Source organism: Procambarus clarkii, chromosome 11, assembly GCF_040958095.1.
Source record: "Procambarus clarkii isolate CNS0578487 chromosome 11, FALCON_Pclarkii_2.0, whole genome shotgun sequence".
NCBI classification, from domain to species: Eukaryota; Metazoa; Arthropoda; class Malacostraca; order Decapoda; family Cambaridae; genus Procambarus; species Procambarus clarkii.
This window is the reverse complement of record NC_091160.1, coordinates 34033345-34039344: the sequence shown is the minus strand read 5'-3', so window position 1 is coordinate 34039344 and position 6000 is coordinate 34033345. Positions and strand designations below refer to the sequence as shown.

At 45.0% G+C, this 6000-nt stretch overlaps 1 protein-coding gene across 1 annotated transcript in view; it reads left to right on the top strand.

Moving 5' to 3' along the window:
• Positions 1-282: 282 nt before the first annotated feature.
• Positions 283-6000, top strand: part of LOC123758280 (E3 ubiquitin-protein ligase TRIM71) — a 43404-nt gene continuing 37686 nt past the window's right edge. The window contains exon 1 of the mRNA XM_045742462.2: positions 283-422. The gene's annotated coding sequence lies outside the window, so the exon portion shown is untranslated. The remainder of the gene's footprint in view (positions 423-6000) is intronic.

The following is a 6000-nucleotide window of genomic DNA, read 5'->3' as shown; positions in this document are numbered from 1 at the left end:
TACCACACAAAAATTTTGATTCATCGCTGCATATCCATAAATTAATTCACCTTTAATATACGTTCGCCAAGGCGGCCGCCGCCGGGAATGATGAAACTAGAAACAATAACTTGAAATCACACGTGTTTAGGGGGAGGAAATGTCTGATATTAATGTTTAAAATGAATTCATATTTTGGGGGAGAGACGAAAGGTGATGGAAAGACGCAAAGTGTTGTGGAAATAGTTGCGGGTTGCGGTGAGGCTCCGGCCGAGGCGGCTCAGTGATGGTGCTGACGAGGTCATGGAGACATGTCATCACGGAGGCTCCTGAAATGTTATGATTTGCAGCGCCCTCACACGCCCCCGAGAGCCTCACACGCCGCCGCGGCCGACCTCACACCTCACCGAGAGCCTCCATGGTCCTAACACCTGCATGTAGACGTGAGTAACCTCCCTGCCCCTCCTGAACACTCTCGGGGGCAGGTAGCAGCGTATATGTAGGGGAGGGGAAGGAACTAAAGCCCAACCGTTTAGTTACCCCGGAGGAGTTACCAGTGGTGTAAGGGGTTGGTGTAGAAGGTATGAGTGTGGTGAGGGAGAGAGTAGGCCTAGGCAAGGGTAGGCCTATAGGGAAGGGTAAGCCAGGTGGCCAGGTCCGTGAGAGTGCGGGAGAGCCGCTCTCCCGGGAACTGCGCCTACACCCACGTGTTGGCTAAATCTCACGGCCTCCGAGCCGCTTCAACTGCATAACTACCCAATTTTAGCCAAAATAGGCCTATACCACCCTCCCCCCCCCTCAGTGTTGCAAGCTGGAGCCTAATTCCTCAGCCTTGCAACGCGACGTGGAAAGTATTGAGCAGGAAACTGTTTTGGGTAAGTCTGCATGTCCCCCCTCCAGACTTAGGCCTATGCAGCGGCTGGTTGGTCCCAGCAGGCCTATGCAGACCCCATAGGCCTGCAGTTGTGGCCTGGCCTACCCCTCTCTCCCTCCCGCATGGCCGGCCCTCACTCGGCCTACCGGGAAACTGGGTTTTAAGAGAGATTTGTTAAGGGTTTTGTGATGGTTGAGACGAATGTTGAAGTGCATTGTTGGCTGGTTCCTCACGAGGCTTCTCTTGCTACAATATGGTTAGGCCTTAGGCCTACCTACCGCGTCTCCACTACGACATTTAGCTTGTGGTGGCACTTTTATTATACGCTAATGCAGGAGTGTATAATATATATATATATATATATATGTGTGTTTATCACGAAAATAAACACGTGATTAAAAATGTGACAGTGTCAGACCACGGAGGAAAATTGAAACAGGAATTTCCTTAAGTATTTTTATATATTAATACATCTTCAGAAGGAGTGTAGCACTCCAAGATGTATTAATATACTGAAGTACTTAAGCAAATTCCTGTTTCAATTTTCCTCCGTGGTCTGTCAGTATATGTATGTATGTATGTATGTATGTATGTATGTATGTATATACATATAAATATATTTTTGAGGGGGTTGAGCTGCTCTTTGGATCCCTCCGTCAATCATGGAGTCAGCCTCCACCACATTACTGCCTAAGTGATAACTGACAGTTAACTCAACAGTTAATCATTCGTTAACTGACACATACCAAATTTATACCGTGTCTGTGGCTCCTTTGGGTACTCTGTTTCCACCTGTGTTCCCTTGTGCGTGTACCACCCGTGTTATATAGTTCATTGGCTAAGCTGTCAGATGTCCCTGTTTATTCTGTGTTTGCTGGGGAAAGAAATGTATGACAATAAAAAGTAATTTGCATACGTACCAATGCTGCAGTTGTCGGGCGGGTGGGAGAGATGGTTGTCATGGTGGCGAAGACTGTGTTGTCAGTGGGGGAAGGGCCGTTGTTGTTGTCAGTGGGAGAAGGGTCTTGTTGTCAGTGGGAGAAGGGACTTGTTGACAGTGAGGGAAGAGCCTTGTTGTTGTTGTCAGTGGGAGAAGGGACTTGTAGACAGTGAGGGAAGGGCCTTGTTGTTGTCAGTAGGGGAAGGTCCTTGTTGTTGTTGTTCAGTGGGAGAAGGGACTTGTTGACAGTGAGGGAAGGGCCTTGTTGTTGTCAGTGGGAGAAGGGACTTGTTGACAGTGAGGGAAGGGCCCTGTTGTTGTTGTCAGTAGGGGAAGGTCCTTGTTGTTGTTGTCAGTGGGAGAAGGGACTTGTTGACAGTGAGGGGAAGGGCCTTGTTGTTGTTGTTGTCAGTGGGAGAAGGGACTTGTTGAGAGTGAGGGAAGGGCCTTGTTGTCAGTGGGAGAAGGGACTTGTTGACAGTGGGGGAAGGTCCTTGTTGTTGTTGTTGTCAGTGGGAGAAGGGACTTGTTGACAGTGAGGGAAGGGCCTTGTTGTTGTTGTTGTTGTCAGTGGGAGAAGGGACTTGTTGACAGTGAGGGAAGGGCCTTGTTGTTGTTGTTGTCAGTGGGAGAAGGGACTTGTTGACAGTGAGGGAAGGGCCTTGTTGTTGTTGTCAGTAGGGGAAGGTCCTTGTTGTTGTTGTCAGTGGGAGAAGGGACTTGTTGAGAGTGAGGGAAGGGCCTTGTTGTTGTCAGTGGGGGAAGGTCCTTGTTGTTGTTGTTGTCAGTGGGAGAAGGGACTTGTTGAGAGTGAGGGAAGGGCCTTGTTGTTGTCAGTGGGGGAAGGTCCTTGTTGTTGTTGTTGTCAGTGGGAGAAGGGACTTGTTGACAGTGAGGGAAGGGCCTTGTTGTTGTCAGTGGGGGAAGGGCCTTGTTGTTGTTGTTGTCAGTGGGGGAAGGGCCTTGTTGTTGTTGTTGTCAGTGGGAGAAGGGCCTTGTTGTTGTTGTTGTTAGTGGGAGAAGGGCCTTGTTGTTGTTAGTGGGAGAAGGGCCTTGTTGTTGTTAGTGGGAGAAGGGCCTTGTTGTTGTTGTTAGTGGGAGAAGGGCCTTGTTGTTGTTGTTAGTGGGAGAAGGGCCTTGTTGTTGTTGTTAGTGGGAGAAGGGCCTTGTTGTTGATGTTGTCAGTAGGAGAAGGGCCTTGTTGTTGTTGTCAGTGGGAGAAGGGCCTTGTTGTTGTTGTTATCGTCAGTGGGAGAAGGGCCTTGTTGTTGTTGTTGTCAGTGGGTTAGGGCCTTGTTGTTGTTGTCAGTGGGAGAAGGGCCTTGTTGTTGTTGTCAGTGGGAGAAGGGCCTTGTTGTTGTTGTCAGTGGGAGAAGGGCCTTGTTGTTGTTGTCAGTGGGAGAAGGGCCTTGTTGTTGTTGTCAGTGGGAGAAGGGCCTTGTTGTTGTTGTCAGTGGGAGAAGGGCCTTGTTGTTGTTGTTGTTGTCAGTGGGAGAAGGGCCTTGTTGTTATTGTTGTCAGTGGGAGAAGGGCCTTGTTCTTGTTGTCAGTGGGAGAAGGAACACTTGTTCTTGTTGTCAGTGGGAGAAGGAACACTTGTTCTTGTTGTCAGTGGGAGAAGGAACACTTGTTCTTGTTGTCAGTGGGAGAAGGAACACTTGTTCTTGTTGTCAGTGGGAGAAGGAACACTTGTTCTTGTTGTCAGTGGGAGGGAGAACATGCTGATGTTTGAAAGGGGGGGGGGATAAATATGAATAAAACCAATATTGTAACCGGGGGGGGGTAATAGGAATAAAATGGATGGATGGAGAGTAAGGGAGAAGTTAGAGGAGGGAGGGAGAGGTAAGGGGGGGGGGAGAAGCGGTCCATCAGAGGTCCGCGGTTGTTCAACACCCTCCCAGCGAGCTTAAGAAATATTGCCGGAACAACCGTGGACATCTTCAAGAGGAAACTAGATTGTTTCCTCCAAGGAGTGCCGGACCAACCGGGCTGTGGTGGGGTATGTGGGCCTGCGGGCCGCTCCAAGCAACAGCCTGGTGGACCAAACTCTCACAAGTCAAACTTGACTTACTAGGATGATTTGTTAGATTTGTTAAATCATCCTAGCCAGTTACTAGGATGATTTGGCTACCTTCCTTCCTGGTGGTGGTTCAGAGGATCAATGTCCCTGTGGCATTGGCTTTGATCCGGCCTCCTGGTTGGTGGTCTGGTCAACCAGGCTGTTAGATGCGGCTTCTTGCAGCCTGATGTATGAATCACAGCCTGGTTGCTTGATAAAATTAGTGTCATACGAGATATTACAGGAAGTATACAGTATGTATATCCAAATAGGGATTATCTTGAGATGATTTCGGGGCTTAGCGTCCCCGCGGCCCGGTCCTTGACTAGGCCTCCATTTTGTTATGTACGCCCCCCCCCCAGGAAGCAGCCTGTAGCAGCTGTCTAACTCCCAGATACCTATTTACCGCTAAATGAACAGGTGCATCAGGGTGAAAGAAACTGCCCATTTGTTTCCACCTCCACCGGGGATCGAACCCGGAACCTCAGGACTACGAATCCTGAGCGCTGTTCACTCAGCTGTCAAACTCCAGGCGCCAGGGGTGTTATACAATTAACAGAACAGTATGTAAATATCAGAGATTCATTACTCTTTTTTTTTCTCCAACTTTCTACCAGCAAATTTATTTATTTATTTTTATTTATTTATATACAAGAAGGTACATTGGGATTGTGAGGATACATAGCATAGTAATTACATTCTTGTAATGCCACTAGTACGCGCAGCGTTTCGGGCAGATATAATATTATTACCAAGATAATATTAATTACCAAATATATTATTATTACCATGATTCAGGTTACTGACGATGTTATGTAGATTACAGTGGTGACCTGTAAAGCTCGAGTAGCCCAGCTGACCTAACCAGTATGATGAAAGCCTTGCTCCAACCTAGAATATAAGGAGAGAAAACAAATTAAAAGTTCTTGAAACTGACCACCTGTAATGAATTCAACCTTAAAGCTTTCCAGTGTGTTCATGATGTTACTGGTAACTTGTTGCACAGATCTGCAACCCAATTTTCAAAGAAATGATACTGTATATATTTTTTTTGTGGATTTAAATTTATCTAATTTGGATTTATTGTCTTTGTAATTTATACACTATAACCGTGTCTTACTCTACTTTTTTTTGTCTAAGGAATATAAATGGAATTTTCTTAGTCGAGATGTAAAGAAAAGTTCGAATGCCTGGGATTAAGTCTTTTTCTCTGCCTGCAGAACTGACATTCATTGTATAGTAAATAACTACAACTTTTTGCATAAACTCCTTGCATGACGTCTCGCGATGCAACCCATTTCTAAATTTGCCAATTTGTAAAAAAAAAAAAAAAATATGCAATTGTTTGCCTCACCAGAAATGTACAAACCCCAGCAACCCACCTAACTTACCGAGAATGGCAAGGTAAAGTTCAAGGATAACATTAGAGTTATCACTTACCAATACTTTACACTATAACGATAGTTATAACACCAATAAGTGTTATAATACTTACCAATCCTAATTGATAGGATTTTTATTTGAACCTATTGACTAAATTTTGACAATTTATGCATGCATTTTTTTTTGTTATATAACAGATCATTTTCATTATTTGATTTTGTAAGTCACGTTATTCAGGTGATATTGGTAATTTTTTTTTCAGTTAGGCTTACAGGGGGTCAATATTTGTCAACTTTTAACTACTGTACTGCCAATTTTCAATCCATTTCTCTGTAATTATCTCATCTTTTGTTTTAAGTTGTTACCTTCTGTAATTTTCTGTAACATAGTTTACTAATGCATTGCCATTGTATACCAGCCTGACCCCCCCCCTCCCCCTGGAAACACAAATCGTAACTGTCTCTATTTTCCGCTTGTTACAGCTTGTAATAAAGTTGTTACATATTGGCTTAACGTGTTTATGACATTAGAACGTTGTTACAACTTGCTGTATTGGTTGTTATAACTGGTTAGCAGATGTTTAAAAAAAACTTGTTCGAACGTTGTACCAACGTCGTAGTTTAACTATTACGGGATAGTCGGTTTTCGTACGAGTTTCTGGCTAATTAATATTGCTTCACTAATGGGAACTACAATTAAGCAGGACTTGTAAGGCCTATTTCAAGAGGAATTGGGTTTTAAATGAAGCTTTTGTTTAAAGGCAAA